Source organism: Ranitomeya variabilis, chromosome 2 (genome assembly GCF_051348905.1).
Source record: "Ranitomeya variabilis isolate aRanVar5 chromosome 2, aRanVar5.hap1, whole genome shotgun sequence".
Taxonomy (NCBI): domain Eukaryota; kingdom Metazoa; phylum Chordata; class Amphibia; order Anura; family Dendrobatidae; genus Ranitomeya; species Ranitomeya variabilis.
Window position 1 is genome coordinate 164,128,655 of NC_135233.1, and position 18,285 is coordinate 164,146,939.

The following is an 18,285-nucleotide window of genomic DNA, read 5'->3' on the forward strand; positions in this document are numbered from 1 at the left end:
ACTAAAAGATGCTTTTAATTGCAAAAAATAGTTTTAGCATCACCACATTTTGAGAGCTATAATTTTTCCATATTTTGGCCCACAGAGTCATGTGAGGTCTTGTTTTTTGCAGGACGAGTTGACTTTTTATTGGTACCATTTTCGGGCACATGACATTTTTTGATCGCTTTTTATTCTGATTTTTGCGAGGCAGAACGAACAAAAACCAGCAATTCATGAATTTCTTTTGGGGGGGGCGTTTATATCATTCTGCGTGTGGTAAAACTGATAAAGCAGTTTTATTATTCGGGTCAGTACGATGACAGCGATACCTAATTTATATCATTTTTTATGTTTTGGTGCTTTTATACAATAAAAACTATTTGATATAAAAAATAATTATTTTTGCATCACTTTATTCTAAGAGCTATAACTTGTATATTTTTCTGGTGATGGAGCTATTTGGTTGCTTGTTATTTGCAGGACAAGATGACGTTTTCCAGGGGTACCACATTTATTTATATGCGTCTTTTTGATCGCGTGTTATTCCACTTTTTGTTCGGCAGTATGATGATAAAGCATTGTTTTTTGTGGCTTGTTTTTTTTAAAGGTTTTTACTACAGGGGTTAACTAGTGGGACAGTTTTATAGGTCGGGTCGTTACGGATGCGGTGGTATCAAATATGTGTGCTTTTATTGTTTAGATTTTTTTTTATTCAAATATTTATTTATTGATGGAATAAATGTTTTTTTATTATTATTTTTTATTATTTGTTAATATTTTTACAATTACTTCAAAAATTTTTTTTATTTCATTCTTAGTTTTACACTTTGTCCCACCAGATCTGCATGCTATAGAAGCTGTCAGTGCTGCAGCTTCTGTACACTATCCTTAGAGACTTCCTGACATGCACTGTGCATGACAGGAAGTCTCTCAGCTCTGGAGGGCTGGATGTCATTATGACGACATTGGGTCTCCATGGCAGCAGTCGGGACCCCACAGCATGCCGTGGGGTCTCCGATCCAAAGGCAGAGCGGCTGTCAGCCCCTGTTCCAGCTCCGGAATGCTGCGATCATGTTTGATTGCAGTGTCCCAGGGGTTAAAGTGCCGGGAGTGGTCTGTGACTGCTCCTGGTACTTAGTGCCGAGTGTCAACTGGGACAATCAGCTGACACCCAGACCCGATCGGCCACACACCACTTGTGTGCGCGGCCGATCGGCTATCACGTACTATCATGTCCGTGGTTAGACGGGCCCAGCCCACATGGACGGGATAGTACGTTGGATGTCAGAAAGGGGTTAAATGATGCCCTATGTCTATATTTGATGAATATGACAGAAGTTTTCCTTGTCCATATGCCAAAACAGTTTTCAGACTTGGTTTGTGTATAGATTCAGTCTAATATATATCTACAAAGCTGGAAAAGGGAGTTCTCCCAATGTAATTGATTACCAGGTTAAGAAGAGAAAAAGAGGATTTTGAGTTTCTAGGTGATAAAGTAGTCCCATGAGACTTGGCTTGGGATTAAACAAAAACTTTTTATTCACAAAAATTCTTATAAGGGTTCTTCAGGAGCACACTTTTTTGGGTGTTAGCTGGATTAACTATTTAAAGGATTCTTACCAAGCTAGAAAGCTATCACCTATCCATAGGATAAATCGCTGAACACTGTGGGACATCTGATCTTGTTAATGGGCTTTGCAGGACCCTATTGGAATTGCACAATGATCTAATATGCACACCACCATTTGGTTATGTCCGGCAGTCCCGCAGACAGTGAATGACCTGGGCAGCTCATGAGTGGCCACCACTCTACTAAGACTCTGCAGAGCATATTCTTGAGATTGGTGGGATTCCCAGTGGTGTGACCCGCAGCAATCATTAAGTTAAATTATATCGTGTCCTGTGGTTAGGTGATAACTTTCTAACTTGGAACAAACTGTGTAAGTTCTCTTATATATAATTGCTTTTGTGCACATATATTGTGGTTTTGAGAAGATCCTTGAGTCGAGCCCGACACCTCCTACACTAACTAAATTCTGTTTACTAAAATCTATTACTTTTTTAAGAGCTTATTTTTGTTGTTTGAAGTGGAAAAAGTGTGGTTTTTCTGTCATCTGACTTTAACAGATTCTCTCCATCTCTTTGGCACGAACATTATTTTTGGTCAGTGAGCTGCTGCTACACGCAAGAACTGGGGAGAAGCTAGCCGCCAAAAGCCATTTTGATATGTGTCTGATTTGTATGAGCAGCGTTTTAGTATCCATCTCAGTGACACATCCAGACGTGTCCACAAGGTGTTAAAAGACATGCCTGCCTTTCATCTGATCTAGCCACTTATCAAGTTTCACTCAGTTAGGTCAGCACCAATAAGTGGCCAATGTAACTGTTCTATGACTTAGACAAAAGTCAGAGCTGATTATATATGGCAGATATACTTAACGTCATTTTTTATTGAAATCAGAGGGATGACATTGAATTAAAAATAGAACTGTTTATTTAGGGAGGAATTCATATCAATATTCCTTAAATGTTTTTTTCTATCCATGATAACAACAGCATGGAAAGATACTCAATAAAAATGATTGCTATCTCCTTAGCAGGTCTGCCACCAAATTTCTACTTTCCTTTAGATCAATTATTATAGAATCATACTAGAAATATATGTTCTGTTCTAGCTGTAATTTTCTTCCAAAAACTTTCACTACAGATTGATTTTTCTTTAGTCCTAACTGCAACTCCATCCCAGACTCATCTAGACACAAGTCTACCTTTTAGAGTTTTACTTTCACCTTAGGTGCCTTTTTAAGTAAAATGAATACATTTTGGGTAAATATATATGCAGCACCCCAGGTAGCAGGTTGCTGCAGTGATGTTGCCTTCCCTTTTGGGAGGGTGATGTCACGCTTGGAGGCAAGGGGGATTCTTTCTATCAAGTAAGGCACTTACATTCAACACATCTGAATCTAGGCCAGGAGGGGGAGCTCTGAACTCGGATTCAGGGGAGCGTCCCTTAGCTATATGTATCCTGGTCTGGAGGAGAAGCCAGACAGTCTTAGAGAGTTGTAGAGGAGTGTGGAGGGAAGAAGGACATCTGGAGCAGACGTGGGGGCCGAGCAGCCATGAAGGAGCTGCTACTCCTGGAAAGAGTGAGAAGCAGAAGGAGAGTTGAATTGTGAAGGAGCTTAGAGGGAAGAAGCACAGTGGAGGAAAGGGCTCAGGAGGGGGACAGTGGAAGGACACCCTCAGAGCCAGAGTGCAGAAGCCGAGTACCGGGAGCCCAAGGTCGTGTTGTTCTCCAGGACGCGCGACAGAACCAGAGGGCATAGGACTATATGTCAATTGCCTGTAACAAGTCTGAGGTGAAGCAGTGACCTTAAGAGCTGGGTCATCTAAGAAATCCTATAAACAAGCTCAAACTAAACTACCTATTGTACAGACATCTGTCTTAGGACAGGAGAGAGAGGACCCTGTCAGCAAGCTTTAAGCCGCAGGGACCTCGCCATCTGGCGCAATTAGGAAAGGCTTAGGGACCTCACCTGAAGTGGGATCCCGTATTGCCTCCAAGCCGGCCGGACTACAACTACCCTACACCTGGTACCCTGGACTGAAGACTGCTACCATCAGTAAACCAGGTAAAAGACTGCAATCTCTGTGTCCTCCACTTATTCGTCGGCATACACCATCTTTGCCACACACCTTGGTAGCCCTGGGGACCCCGCTTCACCTGTTTGAAGCGTTACTATATTGCTGCAACAACATCACCCCAGAGGACCCCTTTAAGCAGTGTTGGTCCCTACTGACTGAATACCACAGGTGGTGTCACGAACAATAGACATTACATATCCCTTTAAAGTCCTTTCTCTTTAATTGGGCGCCCAGAGCCTGGGACCAGGTCGCAGCCACCGTGACATCCCCTTTAAGACTGGACCCGGTACCGAGTACCTCGCTGTCCTGGTGGGGCGTTCCATATATTTTTTTTAAATTGGGTTTTGATAAACTTTGTGAACTGTTAGGCTTTTACACGCTCTATGTTTCCTTTTTTTTTTGTTGGTTTCTAAAGACAGAGTTAACTGTGTATCTGCCAGTGAGCTCATCTAGACAAAGTTTATAACTTTTATCTTTCATCTTTTGAAGTTTGCTAAGTTGAATAATGACCACATCAAAGTTCAGCTCAACTTTGATGGAGTCATTAATCAGCATAGAGAAGAGCAGGAGAAAATAAAAAGTCAAGAGTAAGAGTTTCACTACAAGGTTTTCAGTTGGCGTATTTTATAACTTTTTTTATTCCTTATTACAGACATGGAGTAGATTCAGCACACTTTCTTTTCTTCTTGTGGGATGCTTTTTAATACCGTGTGGGAGAAAAACATAGTATATGAAAAGGAATCTGGATCTCCCATGTAAAACAATTGAGCTCGTTAATCATTTTTGCATGCAAAATGCACTTCTCTGTGCAAAAAAATCTCTTCGTGTGAATATAGTGTAAAGGCAATCATCCTGCAGTCTATGTACAGTCCAACACAGAGGCTGTGGGAGCTAAACAGTTCAAAATAGTTAGAACAATGTTGGATTTTACACCTGCTAACTTAGGAGCTCTATAAAGATTTGGCTGGGCAGCGAGCGTGCCACCCAGCATGCAAGAATCCCCTGACCCCAAGTTGTCAGCACAGCCCACAGTTACAGAACGAAACGGCGGCATTCTACAGAGATGGAGTTTGTCGTAGCAGTGAGGCTAGGTGAGCATGTTACACAAGGAAAAGCCAACTGTGCATAAATTCCTGTACCATCCATAGAAATAAAAGGCTTTTTTTCCAGTGTCACTAAAAAGAAAAATGTAAACATCCGTGAATTTTATTGAGGTTGGTGAAACTTAGTCAGGTCATTATGATGTAATTATCATCCTTTTACAGCTCACAGTAAATGATGTTAATGAGTTTCAATAATTTGAGTATTAGACGTGTATTACTTTTAATCTCTGCCATTCATAATGGTTTTCCGACTTACCCATAAAAAATGTTGGCTGTCCATGATTTTGGATGGGTTTTCTCAATAAAATGAAAAATTTAGTTTAGCAACTGTGGCTTAGACAGAAAGCTTAGAATGGTAAAACAATTACAGTAGCCACTTTTCCTTATTTTTGTGATAATCATAGCACTGTACATTTAGAAATAGTCTTGAAAAGTGATCTAATGTGATATAAAGTTCTGCTTTGTCAATTTGATTTGTGGGTTTAATGATTTTCTCTGGCTGCAGGTCAGATTATCAACATGTAAGAAATGATATTTCTCATTTCTTGTTAGCAAAACAGATGTGTCTAACAGATACATTTCAATTACCGGGAAAGAAAATACAGAACATAAAACTGTTGTAAGAGACAGCCGCTGTAGCAATTCCATCTCCTAGTCTACATTAACAGAGGATCAGTTAGAGATGTTCATATCAACACATTTACAGACCTTCATACCTTCATACTCATTTCTGCTGACCTGGGGATTGGGTAAGTAATATATAACCTGACTAAATTATTAAACTTGGCATTAAAAATTGGACTAGTTTTGTCCCAGATTAATTTTTGGAATATGTACAGTAGATGCAGTGTGTGGCATTAGTTTACTAGTTAAGTACTATGCAGACAAACACAATCATTTTTGATTTTCTATAGAACATTGTCATCGTTCACTGTTTTCAGACAAATTTTGCAAAGTTACATTTACATGCAATGTTTATTTTCATCGCACACATAAATTAATGAATACTTGACTAACAAAATTTTTCAGCCATATATTTTAGTTGCTTAACCTTTCAATGCATGACAGAAGAAATCTACACTTTCACATAACACGGGCCTCTAAGCCAGTGTACAAATCAAATGATTTAACTGATTTTTCCTTCTTATCTTTATAAGACACAATTGTTGGTTTGTTGCTGAAACAAAAGACATCATCATAAACTGCTCGCTGTGGATTATGCTTTATCACCAGAGGAATATCTCGTCGATACGGTTTCATAGTTCCAACAACTGCGATATTTTTTCAAAGCAAAAAATCGCCCAGTTCAATATTAGTGAAGTAATTATCCATTGTTATATTTATACCAGAATTGTAAATAGGTATTGCAAGTTTTTTTTACAATGCCAGAACCTAGATCTTTCTGCACTGGAGCACCAACTTCTTTTCCACATAGATAAGCCCATTCATCCCATAAAAATTGACAGAATTACACCTCTAGAATATTTTCAGTCCTTACTTGGCTGGTTTACTAGACATATATTGAATGGACCTGCAACGTCCTCTGAGGCTACAAGTTGCTCATCCACTGTGACATTATCACTAGGATTGTATAGTTTGGTATAATTCCTGATAAAAATATTCCAAATGTAACTAAAAGGTGCTAGTTGATCCATTTCCAAGTTCGAAGGACGAGTTCAATTATCATCAAATCGAAGGCTTCTCCGAATGTCATCATATCAATTCACTGACATAGTTCCCTTGCAGCATGGCTCAGAAAGTGGGACCAGAAATAATTATATGATAGGTTTCATCATAAGATATATGACACCCTGCCAGAAGTGTTTGCCCAATATAAGCATAAAAGTTCATCTCGTGAGATATTTTTCCATGTTTTGTTTCTTCCAGAAGCAATATGTCTTCCTTCTAAGTTTGTACATAAAACTACCTTATCAGAAAAGAATTTACAGACAAAAAATGACACAAAAACTGATGAGTATAAGATAAAGGCCCGTGTCATGGAAATATGTGGTTTTCCAAAAAAGCATTAAAAAAAACAAAAAACAAAAAAACCTATCGCATAAAACTATATAAACAATTGGAAATGACCAAAAACTACAAACTTGAGGAATATTTAGCGTTTCAAAATTTTAAGTTAAGTAATCCTACAGAAAATAGCAAAAAAGTAAGCTAAAGGGCCTAAAAGGCCCACGTTATGCATCGTAGGGTTAACCCATTTACATTACATACTATCATATACATACACATATACACACTATCATTAATGATGGGTTATAAGTGTTTAAATCTGTGCGATTATCAGCTCACCAAATTAGGCCTTTACTCAAAATTTCTTTATTGTACAGTTGTCTTCTGTTGCTTGTTTTCATGCTGTAATAGTTATCGTATTTTGCATTCAGCTTTTGACTTAAAAAATGGTTTGTGAACAATTGTTTGCCTTACACCCAAGTAAAATATAACCTGTGTTTCTTGTGTGAACTGTCACCCTTGATCAAGATGTCTGATGTTTTTGCCGTTTCTTATAAGCTCCCGGATATCAGAATGTTACTCAGTTACTTTTATAAAAAGGAAAGCTGCTATGATGTAGGTTACAAGAGTTGCCAAGCCCCCCAAAAATACATTGTATGTTGTAATATTTACTAGCATAGTTAATTTATGCCAGTTGCCCTCATAGTCAGGTAGGTGCTTCATTCTAGATCCTGGCAGCTTTACATCTGGCCCCATGCTTGAAGCCAGACTCCTTTTTCTCTCTATGAATTGGTCATAACAGAGAAGGAGTCTGGCTTTGCTACTGAAATTATCAGTGATAGAGATCTGGTCACGTGATGACTCAAGATATGAAGGGTAGCCTCTGTTACCTGGGATGGAGAGGCTACCTAATGGTCTGGGTGGCGCTGGAATACCGCTCATGCGTGCGCTCATGGAGGGGCTGAGTGTTTCTGCATCCTGAGCTCAACACTTTTTTCTGCTGAGCAGTGCACTTCTTATAAATCTTTAGAGCTGCTGTTGAAGTTCTCAAAACCCAAACCTCCACCAATATGCAGGGTGTTTCAGTACCAACCACATATTAAAAAGATCTCATAAATGTAGGTACACGTTAAGTTATAAGGCTGTTGATATGGTTTAAAGTGTCTGCTAGAGTTTTTCTTTGACTACGTGAAACAATAAGGGTATGTGCACACGTTTTGTATTTGGCTGCGGATCTGCTGCGAATTTGGCCCTGTGGATCCGCAGCAGTTTTCCATGCGGTGTACAGTACCATGTAAACCTATGGAAAACCAAATCCGCTGTGCACATGCTGCAGAAAATTCCGCGTGGAAAGGCAGCGGTTTATTTTCCGCAGCATGTCAATTCTTTGTGCGGAATCCGCAGCGTTTTTACACCTTTTCCATTATAGGAATCCGCAGGTGTAAAAACGCAGGCAAAATCCGCACAAAATCTGTACAAAATTTGAAGAAAACCCGCAGGGAATCCGCAAGTAAAATGAAGGGAATCTTACCTGCGGATTCTACAGAATCCGAGTGGAAAAATCCGCTATGTAATCCGCAACGTGTGCACGTACCCTTATTGAAGTAAAAACTATTGTGTGGGTACTCATACTTTTTGTTTCAAATTATTTTTTGTATCAGAAACCATTTAGTGTGTCAAATATAAAATAAAAAAGTACATCTATAAAGAAAGAACTACTTCTCCCTAATATTGTATGTGTGTATTACGTTGACATACTGTATCTGGTTAACTTTTTTGTATTCCTAACCTGGCCTGATTTTGTTTAGTTTTTTTTATGTGTTTCCTTCTCAATTATTAAAACAATTTATATCCATGACTAAATTAAAATATATTGTATACAGCTAGTTGTTATACATATGCATATACATTGGCTTTGGGCAAGTATTCACCCCTTGGCATTTTTCGTGTTTGCTACCTCACAACCTGGAATTTCACTGGTTTTTTTTGAGGGTTTGCATCAATTCATGTATAGAACGTGTGTATAACTGAACATTTGGTTTTCTTTTTATTGTGAAGAAAATAACAAATAGGACAAAATAACTGAAAATTTCAGTGTGCATAACTATTCACCTTCCTAAAGTCAGTACTTTGTAGAACCTTCTTTTGCAGCAATCATATCTGGAAGTCACTTTCAATAAGTCTCTGTGAGATTTTTGCCTATTGCTCAAAGCAAAACAGATTCAGCTCTTTCAATTTAGATGCTTTACTCTGCTGATCAGCAATCTTCAAGTCTGACCACAAATTGTCAATTGGATTAAGGTCTGGGATTTGACTAGGCCACGCCAAAACATTTACACGTTTTCCATTAAACCACTGGAGTGTTGCTTTAGCAGTATGCTTTGGGTCATTGTTTTGTTGACAGGTGAACCACTGTCCCCATCTCAAATCAGTGACAGACTGAAACAGGTTTTGCTCAAGAATATCTCTTTATTTTGCACCATTCATCTTCTCCTCGACTTGGACCATTTTCCCTGTCCCTGCTGTCAAAAAACATTGATGGTGTTCTTGGGGGGATGAGCTGTGTTGGTTTGGTGCCAGTCATAGCGTTTTACTTGGTGGCCAAAAAGTTCAATTATGGTCTCATTTGACCACAGCACCTTCCTCTATACATTTGGGGAGTCTCCTACATGTCTTTGGCAAACTCAAAATGAGCCTTACAATTTTTGTGTGTAAATAAAGGCTTTTTTCTGCCCACTCTTCCATAAAGGCTGCCTCTATGGAGTGTACGACTTATTGTAGTCAGATGGACAGATACTCCAGTCTCAGCTTGGAAACTCTGCAGCAACTTTATGGTCACCTTTGGTATCTGCACTGCCCCTCTGATTAATGCCCTCCCTACCCGCACTGAATTTTTGGTGGGCGGCCATCTCTTGGCAGGTTTATCATGGCACTATGTTCTTTCCATTTGATGATAATGAATTTGATGGTGCTTCAGGGGATCATCAGAGATTGGGATTTTTTTTTATAACCCAACTGACTTGTACTTCTCAACAATGTTGTCCCTGACTTGTATGGAGATCTCCTTAGTCTTCATGGTGTTGTTTGGTTAGTGGTGCCTCTTGATTAATGGTGTTGCATCCTCTGTGTATTTTCAGAAAAGGTGTGCATACGCTGAAAGACCATGAAATACATAGATTGCACACAGGTGGACTTCCTTTCACTAAGCATGTGACTTATGAAGGAAAATGCTCACACCAGAAGTTTTTAGGGGCTTCATAGCAAAAGGGGTTAATACATATACATATGCCAATTTTTAGTTATTTGATCCCGTGAATTTAATTTTTGCCTATATTTTTTTTTCTCACTTCACTTCACCAATCTATACTATTTAGTGCTGATGCATCACACTCAAATTTCAAAAATATTTAAAGACAGATTGTAATGAAACAAAATATGTAAAAAGCCAAGGGAGGTAAATACTTTCACAAGCCACTGTACACGGCAGGATTGCAAGTGGAAAGCCACTACTCTTCAAAAAGAGCATTGCAGCAAATCTGTAGTTTGCTAAAGATCACTCAATCAAGCCAGGCGGCTATTAGAACAAAGTTTTGTGGACACAAAACAGAAAAATAGAGATTTTTGGTTTAAATGAGAAGCATTATGTTTGGTGAAAGAAAAATGCTGTATTAATCATAAAAACCTCATACCATCTGTGAAACACAGTGGTGGTAGTATCATGGTTTGGGTCTGTTTTACTGTGAAAAATGTCATGATCTGAATCTCGAAAGAATGTGAGTCATGCAGTTAGACAATGACCAATATCAAATGTTGTTAATCAAAAAAAATGGTTAACGAAGAATAATGTTAAAGTTTTGAAATATTCAAGTCAAAGTCTTGAAATTAATCTTATAGACATGTTGTGGAAGGACATGAAGCGAGTTTATGGGAGAAGCCCAACATAACAGAGCTGAAGTTGTTTTATAGAGTGGAATGGGCTAAAATTACTTCAAGCCAATTTACAGGACTAATCAACAATTACTGACCACATTTAAATGTAGTTATTATTGCCCAATGTCACACAATACACCGAAAGCAAAAAATTCACAGTTTTGAAACTCATAAATGTGATATTGGATCATTTTCCTCATAAAAAAGGGACTGATTTTTGGAAGAAAGCCTGTCTGCTTTCCTCCGAAAATAGGTACCACACCCGACCCTGATTTGTGTCTCGTAATATCGGTTAGTACCATTAAAGTCAATGAGGCCAAGCTACATACAACTTGTGGACAGGTGTGCCACTGATTTTGGAAAAACAAACTGTTTTTCTAACTCTGGATAATTTTGTTATTGCAGAAACACAAAACCGTCACAACTTTGTATGCTTCCAGAAATCTATGAAGAAAATACCTAAGATACTGTGCAGTAAAACCGACACAACTGAATAGATACAGTGCTCAGTATAAATGAGTACACCCCAACAGATTTGTCAGAAAACCTTTAGATTCCTTTCAGAATAAATATTTTTATGGGATACCCTATTACAAAATGCCCCACAAATGCGGGCTACTAATGGCAAAGAAGATCTGTTAATTTAGCACACGCAAAATAGTAATTTTCCTATCAAATTAATTCAAGACCATGTTGAAAAAATGAATATACCCCCAAGTTTTCAGAGCAAAGCCAAACTTCAGACTACAAAATTCTTATTAATAAGAATTCAACCACAGTTAAGTCTAATTATTCATTAAACAGGTGTCCAGCAGACAAATGACTATAAAAAGGGAGTCACTTAACAATGAAAACCCTTTCCGATTTCATATTCTTAGCAATGGCACCACATGGAAGAGAAATGCCTCAAAAAATCTTGGAAAAAAATAATTTCTTTACACAGGAAAGGTGAAGGCTACAAGAAGATCAACACATATTTACTTATCAGTGAGAAAACTGTAGTAAAAGTGATAAAACTTTTAACAAAAATTCAGCTGTAACCATCTCACAGAGACTTCCACGGAAGTTAACACCTAAACAGGAGTGTCTTCTGATGAGAAGGGTTGAAGAAAATCGACATGTTAGTTCACTGAAATTAGCTAAATCAACTTAAGTCCAAAGGGTATTTATGGGCACTTCAGCTAAATGCAACCACCGAATCCCACATCAATACATGCTAGGGACAAAGAAGCGATCCCACACTATATAAAATCAATATTTTTTACTCAAGCCGAAAAAGGACAATAAATGACAAATAAATTAAAAAGCAAAAAGCCGTCTAGGAGACGCCAGACTAATATCACTGACAAAATTCCCCACACATAAATAGTAATTCAAAGCAGACAAATTGCCTAATTACCAACCAATATTGGATGTATTATTGAAGTCTGAATTATATTTATACAAGACTTTATAACAATAGTCATTAAAAAAACGAAAGACAAAACTTATTCCACACCTTTTTACTCCAACCGGACACAATATGTCCGAACCCCAATATATTAACATCCGTGATCTTAAATTATATATAATGCATAATGCCCAGGAAAAGGAGACCTGTCTTTATGAATCACTGTATGATCTCCACATTGTTCATGTGCCAATAGGCTTCCCCTGGTATTTGGAGGTTATTAGGGATGGTGCAAAATAGAGAATAAAGGTAGATAGTTACCTAGTGTGTGGCTTAATTCTGGCATCCCCTCACCCCGACGCATGTTTCGCCGCCAGCTTCTTCCAGGGGCGTGTCAAGGTGAGGAGCAGCTGTGTTTTTATATGAGCGCTGACCTATCAACAAAGTTTAGTGTCTCTCAGGTGATGCGGCGCATTGCATGTCCACCCCGCCTCCTCTATCTACCCTCCCAGCAACGCTCAATGACACGCACACCAGTCTGCGTGCCAGTGTCAGTGTGTGAGCGCCGCCCGGAAGTAACGGAGTCCGGGAAGGCAGCGCTTGCGCACTACCGAGAAAACTGCCGATCAGGTATTGTGGTGCATTGCGCATCATCCCCGATGCCTCCATCCTTTTCCCCAGCAGCGCTCAATGACACGCATGCTGTACTGTGTGCCAGTGTCAGTGTAAGAGCGCTGCCTGGAAATGACAGAGTCCGGGGTGACCGCGCATGCGCACTACTGAATTGCATCACCAACATGGCCGATATAAAGCTTAGTTTGATAAATATGGAGGGGAAGTTGGAAAAAAAAGGTGTGGAATATGACAAAGAAATGGAGGAGAAATGGAATACAAACAATTATCCTCTACATTATAATATATACCGGAATTGCCAATGTACAGCATAGATAAATACATTCTCAATGTAACCTCCTCAGATAATCACGCCCCTTAATTGAAAATAATCACCATAATCATTATAAATAATATAGTGCACTAATGTATGAATGAATAAATAAAAAAATAAATAAATAAATCCCTTACCCATATTAATATCAATACTTATAAAATGACTTCATATACCAAATATAATCATTCAATAACTATCTTTTTACACTGTGCACTATTGCCTAATTACAAATTATGTTCCTTGCAATAATTATAAAAGAATAAAAGAATATGTGTATATATGTGAATAGTGGTTAATCTCTCTATGTTCGCCACTTTGCACAATGCCTAAAATATGTATCCCACAACTATAGGACCTATGCCTGTCCCAAAAACCCCAATATTCAGAACTGGACTTCTGTGCCAGAGCATCTGTGGTATAAGTGTTGCCTTCCAACCTTTTGTATAGACTTTGTGTCTTCTCTCCATTGGATAACCCACTTCAGTTAACAGTTTACAGCAGGAGCCATAGCTGGACAAGGGTCATATGTAGTGTTAGATTGCTAGCTCTTTTTCCTTTCAATTTATGATGACGCCATGTTTCGTTCCTTACTGTGAGGGTGACACGTCCCCTCTCAAGAGATGGCTTTGTAGATTGGTCCTTTTTTACCATACATTTATGACAGGTGTATTTATTTTTACATGAATTAATTTGAGTAAAACTTATTACACTTAATTCATGTTATGGGTTAAAAAAATATTGTATGAAACTCAGTCTTGTAAAAAAATGTGGAATCTGTTCTGGTGTTCAGTGAGCTATTGATTAAAATTTTACTTTTCAAAGGGGGTGTACTCATTTTGATGAGCACTATATTTTTTACATTTTTTGTTTCATATGAGATATTTAAGCTTGTCGTAAAAGATCATGATAGCGTATCAAATATTATATTGCCTTTGTGCTAATAATGTGGTAGTTTACATAAAAAATGAAATGTAAACAACAAAAGTGTTGGGCTACAATGCCTACCATTCCAAACAACGTGCTCCCATCTGCATTAAAAAAAAATCTTGTTTTTTTGGCCTCAGTACCTTGGAGAAGGGTAAAAGAGCTCAGTACTTAGAACACCTGACTCACAGACTTGGCATTTACAGAAGTACGACAAAGCAACTGGTGTTCTGTACAGGGTGCACTGGAGTAAGATTTACCAAAATCCTCAAGAGATGTGCATCTCTTATTGAATTTAGCACAGTGCGCCAGTGTTAATAATGTACTTCAGTCATGAACTACACAAGAGTACATTTCTGTCATAACTTATGCCACTTTTGTGGCATAAATTATCATGAATTTATCTGTCCATTCTCGTCACCAACCTATCCTTCTTAACTTCACACATCCTTTTTATTTTTGCCATTGCACTTTTATATCTGATTTCTGGGGCAATTTATTTGATAAATTGGCTCCTTCTTTTGCGTCCTTTGAAAATACTTCAGTATAATCAGTGAGAAATTTGAAAACTAACGTTTACGACAGGACTTTCCCATAGCTTTATCAGTTTTAATAGAGCGTAAACACCAGAACAATACCATAGATTTCAATTCAATGAAGGTCAAGGGTCTGGAGATTCTATTCAACTAAACATTTCTAAAAAATAATGCAATTTAATATATTTTACCATGAACTTCAATCAGGTCACATATCATCTAGAATATTGCAAAAAAAACAGTTAGTGTACTTGTTCTTATAATTATTATTTTCAAAGATTTAAATTTAAATATTTTACTTTAACCATTACGAATACCTTAAAATACTAAACTGTCGATGCTCCAATATGTGATTTAAATGCTCTCGAGTTAATAATGGATTTCATGGCATGATGAAACTTGTTTTAATTACAATTAATCAATATTCCTATTAAACTGGTGATGACATGTATGCTGAAGCTACTCACAGACTTTTTTTGTAGAGAGATTTTCCAATTTTTCCTATGAAATAGCAGCTGCTGTCCATGAGAATGCACAAGTTACTTGCTTGTAATTTGATAAAGTTAGAAAATCTCTTTACAAAAAGTCTGTATGTAGCCTCAGGCTTGGTAAGTCTCATTCTATTAGAATATATTAGCTCTAATACTACTTAAGAAATCACAAATATGTAACAATTATAATTGTCTGGTGATCTGGATGATACGTGCATGCAACTGCTCGTTAAAGATACAATCATATGTAGTGTGAGTCTCCCAACCCTTTTAAATACCCAGTACAGATAGGTCAGGCAGGAAATCCAGACCAGGAGGTCATCAAACATTAATGATTTAATGATTCCACCATACATCACTACAATATAAGGCAAATATATAAAAACTTAAAAGAGAAGACAAACAAAAAAAGTCACAATCCAGATGGTCCACACTAAGAAGTTTCATGGATGGAATAAAAACTGTTCTGATCTCAAGAGACTAGATGGTTTTTCTCAAAGAGCATTTCACAAGTTACGAGTACTAGATTTCTGGAGATGGGCTGAGATCCAGAGATTTATTCTGATATTTGGAGATAAGAAGGAATTGTTTGGCATCTGCTTCAAAAAACAGCTTTCGCCACCAACTTGATCAACACCGTAGGATTATAAGTCAATCTAGTTTTCTACATTCAAGATCTGAATTTAACTACTCCACCCGCGTTTATGGCTTGAGTCGCTAAGTTCGGTTATTGACTGCGACACTTATGATGAGAAATCAGAGCTACAGACAGTTACAGACACTGAGAGTAGTAGTAGGGATTCAGTACTGAAGAAAGGCAGAGTGGGTAAAGCACACTTTGGTTTTTTTAAACAAACTGCAGCCGAGAGACAAAGTTTTTCTGAAACCAGAAAACCCTGTTAAACTAGTTTTGAGTTACATCTTTTTTCAACCTCACTAACTATATTTTTATATAAAAGACTACTCTTTAGTGCATATAATACTATGGCCCAATGGTAATGCTTATCCCTATATGTTACTAAAGTGATTTGCCCTGACCTAACAACTAACGTCAATGTTTCTTTGCTTGTTACTAATTTAAAACTATAAATATTTTATAAGCTGTCATATTAGGAATCACATTTTGCAAGGTTTATTAATAATTCTAGACACTTAAAGTATGGTTATGTATGAAGATAAAACTATCAGGGTACATTCACACTTTTTGCTGAGGTTTTGGAGTGGAAGCTCCAAGCTTTTTGAGGAGTTTTATGTTCTGGAGGAGGATTTAGAGCATTTCCGCTCAAAACAAATCAGTATGCACATACTACCAAATAGCGTTCTCAGCAGATTTCTTTAAGTGAAATGGGTCAGTAATTCAAAATATGTGAATATTACTAAATATATTCAATTTTGCTTGAAAGGAAAGATGTCCCAATCGAAACACATTAGGATATTGTGCCATGCAAATGTAGTGAAATACTGAGGGAAATAGCCTGTCCGTCACGTATTATTGGTAAGATGGGTTTTCTCATGAAAGACATTTATAGGCTGTCACATAAAAATGCTTTCTGTAAATCAAGTAACCTAAGTAAATGAACAGGAGGAACATTTAGTAGATGCAGCATCTTAAATATTCCACTTGATCAGTATGTTCAGTAATACTTTCCAGTACACTGTTTTCATGGGCTCTCACTGGAGAAAGACAATTAATGCTGAAAACTGCCGTCCACTGAAGTTAACTGCTTGGATAAATTGACTACTCTTAATTTCAGTTCATTACAGCACAGTCGATTAAATTTATTACTTGGCTCGAGGCATTGGTCATCACAAGCAGCTTGATCCTGCCCGTGTTGCACATTTAGGAACATCAAAGCTGGTTAAGACACACAAACTAGCATTTTCAGTAATTCCATTAAAAAAGCATATGTAAAAAGGAAATGCTAGACATAGCCACAGGGGATTTGCCAATGAACCTGGACTTACATTGTTTTCAGTCTTCCTCTTGCTTGTGAGTTTGGCTAGTTCCATAATCCTACGCAATTCTTTGGTTCTTAGATCTGCAATGAAGAAAAAAAAATAGCTAACTTTAATTAAACATCAAGATCAAAACAGAAAAACACCGGGGAGTTTATGAAGTTTAGTCTCTGCTGAGAGATTTAAAACACTTTTTTGTAATCCCTATAAAGGGATTATCAGTGTAATTCCAGATTGGTAATGCAACACGTCACCTAATGTCACAGGATAACATCCTGTGGTATCTTAGCAAAATGGTATATTAAAAGTTTATTCAACCACAAGTACATTTGCTTGTACAACCACCATGGGCAAACAGAATGCAAGCACTGCTGTGATTCTACATTATGATCACTACATTGATGTATAGAATCAGGACTGTGAAGAGATTGTACAACAACATTTTTTTCATGCCTTCTCAAAGGCCCACTGTCACCCCCTCCAGCCGTTATAAACTAAAAGAGCCACCTTGTGCAGCAGTAATGCTGCAGTCTAACAAGGTGGCTCTTTTAGTTTTTGCTTCTGTTATTCCCTCAATAAAGCGTTTTATAATTTTCCCTAAATACCTGTCTTTGTACCTGGAGGCAGGTCTGAAGCCTCCTCTGTTATGCGCCCAACTGCCGTCACTCATCTCTTCTGGGGCGATAGTCGCCGCCCCCTGCGCGCTGTTCTTCTTAAATCCGGCGCCTGCGCTGTGCGTGCCTGCCTGGGGCAGGCGCAGTGTTCATTGGCCGTCATAGCTCAGATGCGGGGTGCCTGACTGCGCCTGTGCGGGCAGTGCGGCCACCCTGTTACTGAATCCCCGCCCCGCACTGTGCTATGCATTATGCACAGTGCAGGCTGCGATTCCTGGGCAGATTCCTGCACAGACCGACGCTGGAAGGCGGGGAACCTGGGGGAGCGTCTGACAAGCACAGTGTGCATGCCCAGGAATCCCAGCCCCGCACTGTGCATAATGCATAACACAGTGCGGGGCGGGGATTCAGTAACAGGGTGGCTGCACTGCCCGCACAGGCGCAGTCAGGCACCCGGCATCTGAGCTATGACGGCCAATGAACACTGCGCCTGCCCCAGGCAGGCACGCACAGCGCAGGCGCCGGATTTAAGAAGAGCAGCGCGCAGGGGGCGGTGACCATCGCCCCAGAAGAGCTGAGTGACGGCAGATGGGCGCTTCACAGAGGAGGCTTCAGACCTGCCTCCAGGTACAAAGACAGGTATTTAGGGAAAATTATAAAACGCTTTATTGAGGGAATAACAGAAGCAAAAACTTAAAGAGCCACCTTGTTAGACTGCAGCATTACTGCTGCACAAGGTGGCTGTTTTAGTTTATAACGGCTGGAGGGGGGTGACAGTGGCCCTTTAACTCCATAAT

At 38.6% G+C, this 18,285-nt stretch overlaps 1 long non-coding RNA gene across 11 annotated transcripts in view; it reads right to left on the bottom strand.

Annotated features, from left to right (window-relative positions):
* Nucleotides 1–18,285, bottom strand: part of LOC143804741 (uncharacterized) — a 1,170,763-nt gene that overhangs the window by 433,498 nt on the left and 718,980 nt on the right. For all 11 annotated transcript variants that reach the window (XR_013221090.1, XR_013221088.1, XR_013221086.1 and 8 more), the window contains one exon: nucleotides 16,884–16,957. This is a non-coding gene — a long non-coding RNA (uncharacterized LOC143804741). The remainder of the gene's footprint in view (nucleotides 1–16,883; nucleotides 16,958–18,285) is intronic.